The sequence below is a fragment of the Hypomesus nipponensis genome, chromosome 23 (assembly GCF_054491055.1).
Source record: "Hypomesus nipponensis isolate SF chromosome 23, ASM5449105v1, whole genome shotgun sequence".
NCBI lineage: Eukaryota > Metazoa > Chordata > Actinopteri > Osmeriformes > Osmeridae > Hypomesus > Hypomesus nipponensis.
In genome coordinates, this window is record NC_140383.1 from 3,157,473 (window position 1) to 3,167,703 (window position 10,231).

Here is a 10,231-nt window from a genome sequence, read left to right on the forward strand (position 1 = left end):
CTACGGCAACGCACGTTAGTTGAGGGGGAAAAGTATGGTGTTACCTTCCAGCTTACACCCTGCTGTGGATAATGAGTGTGGGATCAGAGAGAGGTGTTAGATTACATTCGGGGTTGTTGTGTCTCTGGATGGGAGTTAGGTTGTCATCCAGGAGTGCTGGCAGGGAGAGAAAACATTCATTCACTGCACTGCTTCCATGCTAGCGCTAGATGTTGATTAAAAGTTTGTGTGCTGCGTTTCCCTTTTTTCGGTTTTGTTTTGATCTGTTTTGAGCCTCTGTAAATAAGTGGATATTTACGTCTGTCTTACTGCCCAGCTCTGTGCTAGAAAACGTCTGATCTCTTTAATGTACTGCACATCCATTAAATGACTAGTTCACCAGGTTAAACAAGGACACACAACAAAATTATCACTTCTCTTTGCGACCTTCTGGGTATGTTAAGCTTTATTTTTGATGTGACCAGCACCGCTGTGTTCATGCTTGGAGCTGTCTTCTAGCTAATTGAGGTCCAGTGTTAATAGTAAAGGAATGTCTGGACAGGAGAATGCAGGCCCCAGGAGAAGACTGCTCGCTGTATTACACAACATTACTATCGGCCAGGGAAATGTCACATCTGCCATATTTAATTCCGATTAATTGCTCCATTTAATCACATCTGACTCCTAAAGAATCTGGACGAGTCGAAGTCAAGGAACGCGTCACCAATTTTCCGATGACATTTGCGCATTTCCAGTGGGCAGGAGTCGTTCTCCTTCACATTTGTCCTCCAGGACGACGAACAGGGAAGGACTGCTGGCCGCATCTGCTGCATGAAAAGTAGTGGTAGATAAAAATAATAATAACGAGAGCCAACCTTCCCTTTCTGTGTTTTCACTTAAAAAGCCAGCTGGCTGGTAGACTTTAACACCACACTGAAGGGGCAGGTCTTTCAGGTCCTTTTGCAAAGCCACAGCTTCGAAAGGCATTTGGCTTGAAGCTTTGCTCTCAAAGTGTGTTCCAACCAGAGTGCAATTTATGCTTCTGCATGATCAGAGGAGGACATCATCACACACACAGAGGCAGAGAGCATTTCTCCAAATGCATTTCTCCAAATGCTCTCCATCAAATATTAATATTTCTCTGAGTGCAGAGTAAATCTGGAGTATAAAAAGAAAAGGGCAAGGAGTATTGGGCATATGTGCTTGAGAGAGGACTAGGAAAAACACACACACTAATCGAAAGACCTTGGGGTCAGCGCAAATAACTCGTTGAAAATGAGAATTTCATTTGGACCTTTTATGGAGGTTGCACCATCGGCAATACCTGGCGACTTCGGAAGCTGCAGCAAAGCATCTTGGGAAATGCGAGTGAGCAAAGAGGGAGCTCTTGTCTGAAATGTTGGCCGTGATTGAGAACATATGGGACGGGAGAGTTGAACCAAAGTTCTCTGTTTTTCTTTATTTTGGTTTCGTTATTCTTTAATCACCTTTAATGGACAGTCTGACCTTGCAGACGACAACCAAAAGAGCTTTGGAGGCCGCAGACAGCGGATGACAAAGTTGCACTCTTTTACGCCGTTCCAGTTTGAATGAGGTTCCAGATGAGTTGGGTTGAGGTGAGGAAAGATGTCATGTGTTCACCAGGTCGTTTCTCAACGTCCTCTGGGTAAAAACAAACTATTCAGAACCCTCCCAAAAAATGGCGTAAAGTGAAGTATGCTCCCTCGTTAGGTGGGAGGCAGATAAACGAGGCGAATGGAGGGCAAACAGACAGGAGGAGGAGAGATGGGTGTCAGTGAAGCACAGAATAACATTGGGGAATGATGGATGACAGCATTCCGGGAAAGGGACATGCATTTAGGCTGCTCACTGGGCCCAAATAAATAAATAACTACTAACAAATAAGTCAACTCCTGACAATGTCCACACAACATACCCACAGACCCTGAGCACTGGGCTTTAATGTGCCAAATGAATCGAATCGTACGATTTACAAAACAAGAATATTGTAGGGCCCCATGAACCCTCGACACAGGTAAAACTATCCCGCCACCAAAACAACACATTTCGTATTTGTTTTCCTTGAAATTCTTGGTTCCCTGTGTTGCATTCCCAGCAGCCTGATCTGCAGCCAGGAGTATCTACTCTGGGTGTGAGGAGATAAGCCTCTCTTCTGAACACATGCAAGCCCCCTGCTTCAACAGTCAGTCAGGTGGGTGGGAGGCCTTGAGAGAGTAAGCCATATTCAAACAAACAGGGTTTACATCTCTTAGTCTGGTTTAGACTTCCTGTTGAGTCCAGGGTTCTTTGTTTAGCAGCGGCTCCACGCCTCCAGGGGGAGCTAGTGCAGGAACTGACATAGATAAGGGAAACACAACCGGGAGAGATAGAGGGCGACGAGAGGGGGATAAGAGAGGGGCGAGTGACATCGGGGATGAGTGGAAGGGGGAAGAGGGAGATTTCCCTGTGACAGTGCCACTGGGAACCCAGAGGCATGAATCAGTCTTCAGACACACTGAGATGAAGTCTTGACACGTAGAATAACTCATTCTCTATCTTTACAGCATGCATTTGCATGTATCGATGTGTGTATGTACGTGACTGTGAGCATGTATGTGTGTGTTCAACAGCGTGCTGTGTGTGTGTGTGGGGGTTGTGTACGTGTGTGTGTGTGTGTATACCATATGCATATGTTCTGTTCTTCTCAGTCATGTGGATCTCCTGGGATCTGACATCGTTTGTCAGACATAATGTTCAAGTCAAGTTTGCACACTGAGGAATATTCGACATGAATTGACAAGGAACACATACTTCTCACATAAAGTAAACTTTTGGCAATGGAGTTATACTTACATGCATCTTAGCACCTTTACACTGTCTGATTATTTGTTTGTGTGTACATGTACATACAATGCATGTGTGTGTGTGTGTGTGTGTGTATGCAGTATGTCTGTGCAAAAACAATTTTGTAGCAGTGTGTGACAGAATGAGCGTACCCTGTGCGTGTGTGTGTGAGTATGTGTGTGTGTGAGGGTACGAGTGCGTGGGACAGTGAGTGAGGACGTGAGGGGCAAATCTACTCCAGCTGGGCGGGGCCTCTCCTCAGGCCTGAATCTGTCAGGCAGACACTGGGATCCTGACGTCGTCATTGAGTCAGTTACGACCTTGAGGACGGAGAACATCGCTCCTTCACACACACTGCTCTTGAACTCTGATTTAAGCATGTGTACCAGTCACTTTAAGAGTCCCTCAATCAAGACAGCCTATCAAATCAGACAACCCGTGTTCCTGGGTGACTGGGCAGGGAGAGAAGGCAGGACATGGAATGTTCTCGTCTCAAGAACCTGGAGAGGCTGGCAGACCACAGGAATATGAGAATATCATCACGCACACACACATGCAGAAACAGCACAAAGTACATAAGAAATAGTTTTACACAAGATACACCTCCATTGAAAACAGACATGGCGTACTCCCATAAAAACACCGGGAAGATTGAGAGAGAGACGCACACGCGCACGCGCACGCGCACACACACACACACACACACACACTTACTTCTCGGGGTGCAGTGAAATGTAGACGGTGGCACTTCTGCTGTCATAAGCGATTTAGATTCCATAACCGCCAAACCAAATCTAAGTGAGGGGTTGCCAGAGAGCTGAGCACACAGACATTTATTTGATTGTAAATGATACGTGTCCTGCTATTACTGTAAATGATAAATGCCTCACCGTTTCAGCCAAGACCCTCACAGGCGCTCAGGTTGCAACCAATAATTTCATTTTGCTTGTCAGTGTGGAGACATCATTCTCTCTGACACATGGCGATACTTGAGGTAACTCTCTTTATCAAAACGGCTATCTGGAGTGAATTCCTGTTTTGTCCGGACACCTCAAGGATCCAAGTAAACTGACAGGTAAACAGGACAATCTTAGGAATCTCAGGCAATTCATCAAACTGGAAACTTGAGATTTTCCAGGGTATTTGAAAAAATGTGCCTTAGCCACACTAATAAACCAACTCCTCTAAATTATAAATAAGGCCCAGACACAAACTGTCAAAATATTAATTTCCAGGCCCAGAAAAACAAATAAATATCTGTTCTAATAACTGAAAAATATCGAAATGGGCCAAGAAGCATAGATTTCTTTAACATTTATGCTTGGTTCAAACTCATATCAAATTCAGATTATTTCATAAATATAGTAAAATTGGAGTAAAGTTTTAGGGCATGAGTGTTCTGTTTCCATTTGCCTCCAAATAGCAGACTACTTGAACACCAACAACCAAGAAAGGGTACAGAATTTCTATATTTAGGTCTAAACCGCTGAAAACTATTATTTATTGACAAAGAGGTTCTCCCTGTAACCCTGAATGGTAATGAGCCTAACCGTAACAGTCACTATCTATCAGTTAACGACCACTTGGGAGCCAGACACACTGACAGATAGAGGTTAGTGAGATCATCAATACTTGTTGTCCTAGCGTGTCATTATGATGTCACATGGTTCTTGATAGAGATCGTGTCACGGTCAGTCTTACAGAACTTGGGTGACAACACACCTCACCGGTAAAATGACTGCTAGTGAAGATTCATGTATTACTCTACCGCAGTGAAAGCTAATTTCGGGTTGTGAAGGAATAAATCAAAGCTGCTTGAACTTTTTAATATTGAATGCAGTGATACATAGATTTTTTTCCGTCTAGATTTGCATGAATGTAATTTGGGAATGCCAAGGGTGTGAGTGATATCTGGAGCTGTTGGAAAGGTGGAGGGCCCAGGGTTCATGATATGTTACCTGTACGCGTGACACAGGGCACTCGACACTCTGGGGGAATTCAATCCCACAATCCTTCACTGTCCTGAGGAATCCATCTTACCACACCTGGTCCTGGGAGAATCAACAGGAGGATTATTGGTGTTGTTGTGGAATTACAGTTGAAATTGCTTCTTTTTCTGTTGTGTTTTTTTTATTATTTTTTTTAATGTTTTTTACCTGGTACGGGAAGAGAGAAGGTGTCAGGGGGTTATTGTGTGTGTTTGTGAGAGTATGAGGTGTGTGTGTGAGAGAGATGGCAATGATGGTTTCTTTCTTCTCCTCTCTTCTCTGCAGAGCGTTGGTACAATATCACTCCAGCGCTCACAGAGCAGCCAATCACTCGAGGAAGATCCTTTCCAATGTAAAAAAAAAAAAAAGCTTTTCTATTTACCTCTGTTATTATTTGCGGTTCTGTGTGCGTGTGTGTGTTTGATATCCATGTATCCTATGTATTTCGAAGTGAGCCCATATGGAGTATCAATCCTTTATCCAAACTGCAGATTTACTTCCTTTTCACTGTTTAAGTTTCTACTCTCAAATGATACCATGATTCAATAAATCACAAAAAATTTTGATTGCACTGCCCCCACACTCTGTCCAAACGTTAGCAGGCTTGTCATTTTTAGCACACTCAGGAGGATGTGCTGGTATCTGCACAGCAACACTGGCACGTTTCTGTCCAGGGCCTGCTCCTGAGCCTCCTTCTCACAACAGCCAATGAGATGAAAGCAAACTCATCAAGGAATGTATTGATTAAAGGAAATGTTTGTGTTTAAATGTATCTCTCTCTCATTTGACACCCTGCTGGGTTCATGGTGTCTCACACACTGCTGATTCTCTGTCATCACACACACATACCATGTCACATCAATCACAAACATCTGCCAAACCTCTACGGAGATGAAGAAATGTAAAATTAGTTTGTTTTGTACCACCTCCCTCTTTCTCCTTTCACACACCGTAATTTTGCATGGCCGGGAATCGAACTGGCAACCTTCAGATTACTAGCCCAATTCCCTAACCGCTCAGCCACCTGACTCCCTAACACTTTGAGAACATACACACACACACGTCAGTGGCACTCTTGATATACCGTAACTTGACACACCCTTCATCACTACCGGAAACATCCATTACATGTTCATCTCCTTACAGGAGTCTGATTGCAAACTTGAGGTTTGAGATATACGGAGGGTTCCAATAAATCTATTTAAAAAAAATCCCCAAAGAGGTTCGTCTGGGAATACTCGTCTCTGCAACATCTTTAGCCCCGTCCATAACCCGTCGTCCGAGGAATAACCCGTAAGACGAGAGGAAGCTGACAGCCAAACATTCACCCTGGAGAGTATCCACCCAATCGATCGATGTGCAGCACATCTGTCTTGTTATTTAGCTGGATATGTGTGAGAAACTGTGTGTGTGTGTGTGTGTGTGGTATTTTGCGGACATTTTGAGCTTGTATTTTGTAAAGTCTCGATGTTTGTGGCAGAATGCCGTGGATGCAGGCAGTGTGTGTTATTGTGAAGTCTCTCTGCGGTGGCCGCTGCAGTGACAGCCATTTTGTCCGAGCATGTTCTCCCGTCACGCTCTGTCGAGTCGCCTCAGCTTCACTCAACAGGAAAATCTATTGTTTGGGGTCAAAGGTCGTTTGATCAGAAATGCAGCTTGATCCCTTCTTGTCACACTGTCCTTTACTTCCTGTAGGAATGTCACATTAAGGGTTATTCTCAGATAAAACTCAAAGACTCCACAATTCGTCCCCCTGTCCCCCCCCCCCCCACAAACACACACACACACACACACACACACAAAAAGTGGTTGAAAGTCCTTGTGTCTGAGAACACTGTGGTTATCAATTCTCTGGCCCCATTTTGTGTCATTTCAAAGTCATCCAGCTGAGAAAGCCAACGTTACACTGTCTCTCCTGCGAGACAAAGGTTGAACAAATATCTGGCACTAAGAAATACCCCCGTGCCTGCCAAGCCAGTCAGCGTTGAAACACAGTGGAGCTCTCAGTCGGAACTAACAAATATAAAGCATCATAATTAATTTCTCGGAGCCTTTGAGGATTCTGCTTGTCAAAGATGCTTATCTGTTGTGACGATGCGCCTGTTCCTATCTCCTACTGATCCAAGAATTAAATAATAATGAAAACAATTACTCTTATTTAACTAGCATCTTTCTCACACCACAGGATGTTTGTACAGAGGGATGCAAACAAAGAAATTAGCTATGGGTTATATGATAGGGGAACACAGGCAAGGGACATATAAAATAACATTGAGACAATGTAAAAATTATTGGAGGGGTTGCATACTGAAGATGAAGGTGAAAAACAGATCCTTATAGATATTTGTAACGCAAGTTGATTTGGGTTAATATTAGTGGTGGGCCGTTATAGGCGTTAACGCAGACTTATCGGGTGATAAAAAAAAATATTGCCGTTAATCTATTCTCAAAGTTGGGTTGGGAGCTGGGTCTATACTACACAAGCTATGATGACTTTCAGCTTGATATTTTAGCGCGGATGTATACCTAGCCAATTGCACTGAAGGGGGCAAGAATGAGTCTTCGAACCTGTGTGTATGCCTTGTGTATGAAATTACCAGATCAAACGTGACGTGCTAACATGGATGTAGCTATAAAGCCGCCGGGTTTGCTTCAGGGAAAATGTATTATTAAGAAGCTTCCGAATGGAAACCTCGACAAGACTAAGGTTGTTTGCACCTTGTGCAATGCGGAATTAGTTTACTGTAGGAGTTCTTCCAGTCTCAAAAACCACCTAAATGCAAAGCATCCCTTAGCTAATGGGGAAGATGCTGGGTCAAGCACTGATGTAGGGCAGGGGAAGAGTCAAACTACGATGTTTGAGTGCAACCAAGGCAAGCCCGTCAGCACAGCTCTATCAGCCAAGCTAACTAATCTCCTCGCTCACCTGGCTTGAGAAAGCCGTTCTCAAAGACTTACTTTTAGTCATTATTTGAGTAGCACACATATTCTGAATGCCTTTGGCGGAATTCAAATGAGCCATTTTAATCTAGATTAACGCCAAAATGACAGTGAGATTAATCTAGATTAAAAAAATATATCTAGGCCGACCAATAGTTAATATACAGTGTTTGTGTGTTGTCTACCTTTAAAGTAGAATATAACAGTCACATTACCATGGAAATCCTCCAAGCAAGGTTTTACTAATTCATTCAGTCAGTCATGCATTCACTGAACTAGTCTACCTGTTTAAATAGTTTACTCTTTGTATAATGTAGATGTTGATGTGTTGAAAACTCATTTGATATGACTGCAACCTTTTCTCTCCACCCTAAAACACACAAAAAGGTTCAACCACTTCGACAGCAGAGAACTCAGAACACTTCCTGGTTCCACCCTGTGTTTCCTCTCCTTGTACTTAGAGTTGATAATAATGTACCCTTGTCAAACTATGTACTAATTCATGGGGCTACAGCTTTTAAAGATGCATAAAAAAAAAAACAAGCTTTCTGTTAACAAACAAAGGGGATCGGGAACCATATTGTGGTTAAATAAAAAATACCCTTTATGCCGAGTCCTCTGATTGGTGCTCAGGAGTGCAAATCTACCCGGCGTCCAATCACATAAAAAAAAAACTATGACAAAACTAATACATCATTATAATGTGCCCATTCATTCTGCTGAGAGCAACAAGACAAGAACACCTACTGTATCGTGCAAAAATGTACAGAACACACAATATTCAATTATCTTTCTTATGCATTTCACACGTTCACAGTCTGTACTTGTCACACTATTCTATCTGAGCAGTTTAGGCTACTCATCACACTGAACCTACAATGATGGGTCCTTATTCATATCCAGATGTTGCACGACAAGTCAAAGAAAAACATTGAATGTAGAAAAACGCAGTACACGGGCAACACAATGCCAACAACAAACAGTGACTAGCACAAGCTAGCCATAGGTTTAGCGCCATTTCTGTGCACTTTGCCTACATTACCATGTATTTGATCAAAGACCAAACATATTGTCAGCCCTCCACAGAGATGGGGGTACATTCCGTTAGATTCCGGTGTGATTGCACATTTAGCCTAACTGCAGTTTCCATTTCAGCAAGGCTTTCATGTTATTAGGCCATCTGTGCACCCACATATGAAATACTAAAGGCCTGAATCATCAATATTGTGTCAGATATACAACCATAGGCTGTCGAGTCAGCGCAGCCGCCTCTGTCTCTCTCTCTGTCTGATTTACCATCTCGTTTACTGCCCCCATGAATCTGGAATATTACAGGTCCCATTGTAGTAGCACAAATTCAATTAGTATTACATCGCAACCAACGCTCAACAACGGTATTTACGGCCAACTGTCAACATTTTCGAACTTACGTTCCTCGGTCTTTGGCGGTAGTGTGTCGTCCATGGAGATGCAATTTGTGATGAGGTGTAGTTAAGGATAGGATGAAACTGTTTCAAGTAGCTAGACCTATTATATATTATATTGTAGCATTTACGGCCCGACACCGCGGGGGCTAGCTAGCGGAATGACGAGAGCAACTGACGTTAACCGGAGAACCGGGCTTTATTGTGCCTAGTGTACAGGCTAACCCCGGGGTTGGAGGAGTGCCCAAAACAACAAAAGGGTTTATCTAACTGCGGCTGGTAGCGGCGTGGCTTATTAGCTAACTGGGTTGTAGGAGCGTGGCTTCTTCTCTGCCTTATTTCCCGAACTGGCGCCTATTTGGCTCAACTTCCCACTTCTCCCGCTGTCCCCGCCCCATAACCCAAACTGGCCTATCAGGCTGAACTAGGGCAACTCCTTCCCCCCATAACTCCCCATCAATCCCCCCCATAGTTCTGCTGGGTCGCTACAATATGCAGAATATGACAGTCAATATTCTACCTTGTCACTAGCTAATGCTATGCACACAAACATGCACACAGGCTATGCTACTCCAGCTCTCCCGCCCTCCTCTGTTCAAAATTCCCCACTTTTTCCTTTCCTCATCCGTACACGCATGCAAGTCAAAACTCCTGTTTAAGCCCCTTATTAAAAAGATACAAATCAGCGTAATTGAGAGCAGATGGTCTGAAAGTGAGGGCGCACACATTACAGGACATTTGTACCTGAATGAAGGCCGCTTTACGAGGTGAAGTGGGCACTCGACGGAACCAGCTGGCTCTCGATAATAAGCCAGCCTCACTGGCCTGACTGGCTCTCACTGTGTTTTCGCTGGGGTCGCGCTGCATCGCCTTTACACGGGGCACAGGTGGGGAGGTAGCCTGAGGTTGCTAATGTGCCCGAAATAGCGTTAGCATTAGCGCTACAAAAACCACATTGACATTGTGCCACAGTGGGGGGGGGCAAAGCACACTAACACTGATTGGTCGAGGGAAGGGGGATGGTTGGGTAGCTGCTTTTCGGGTCAAACGCTTACT

The 10,231-nt window shown here is 43.9% G+C and overlaps 1 long non-coding RNA gene across 1 annotated transcript; it reads right to left on the reverse strand.

Moving 5' to 3' along the window:
* Positions 1-1,704: 1,704 nt before the first annotated feature.
* Positions 1,705-9,502, reverse strand: LOC146233633 (uncharacterized). Its single transcript, XR_014741741.1, has 6 exons — positions 9,182-9,502; positions 4,980-5,154; positions 4,782-4,874; positions 3,714-3,891; positions 3,538-3,617; positions 1,705-3,332 (listed from the first exon to the last, which is right to left on the reverse strand). It is a non-coding gene; the product is annotated as an uncharacterized LOC146233633 (long non-coding RNA).
* Between the last annotated feature and the right edge of the window lie 729 nt (positions 9,503-10,231).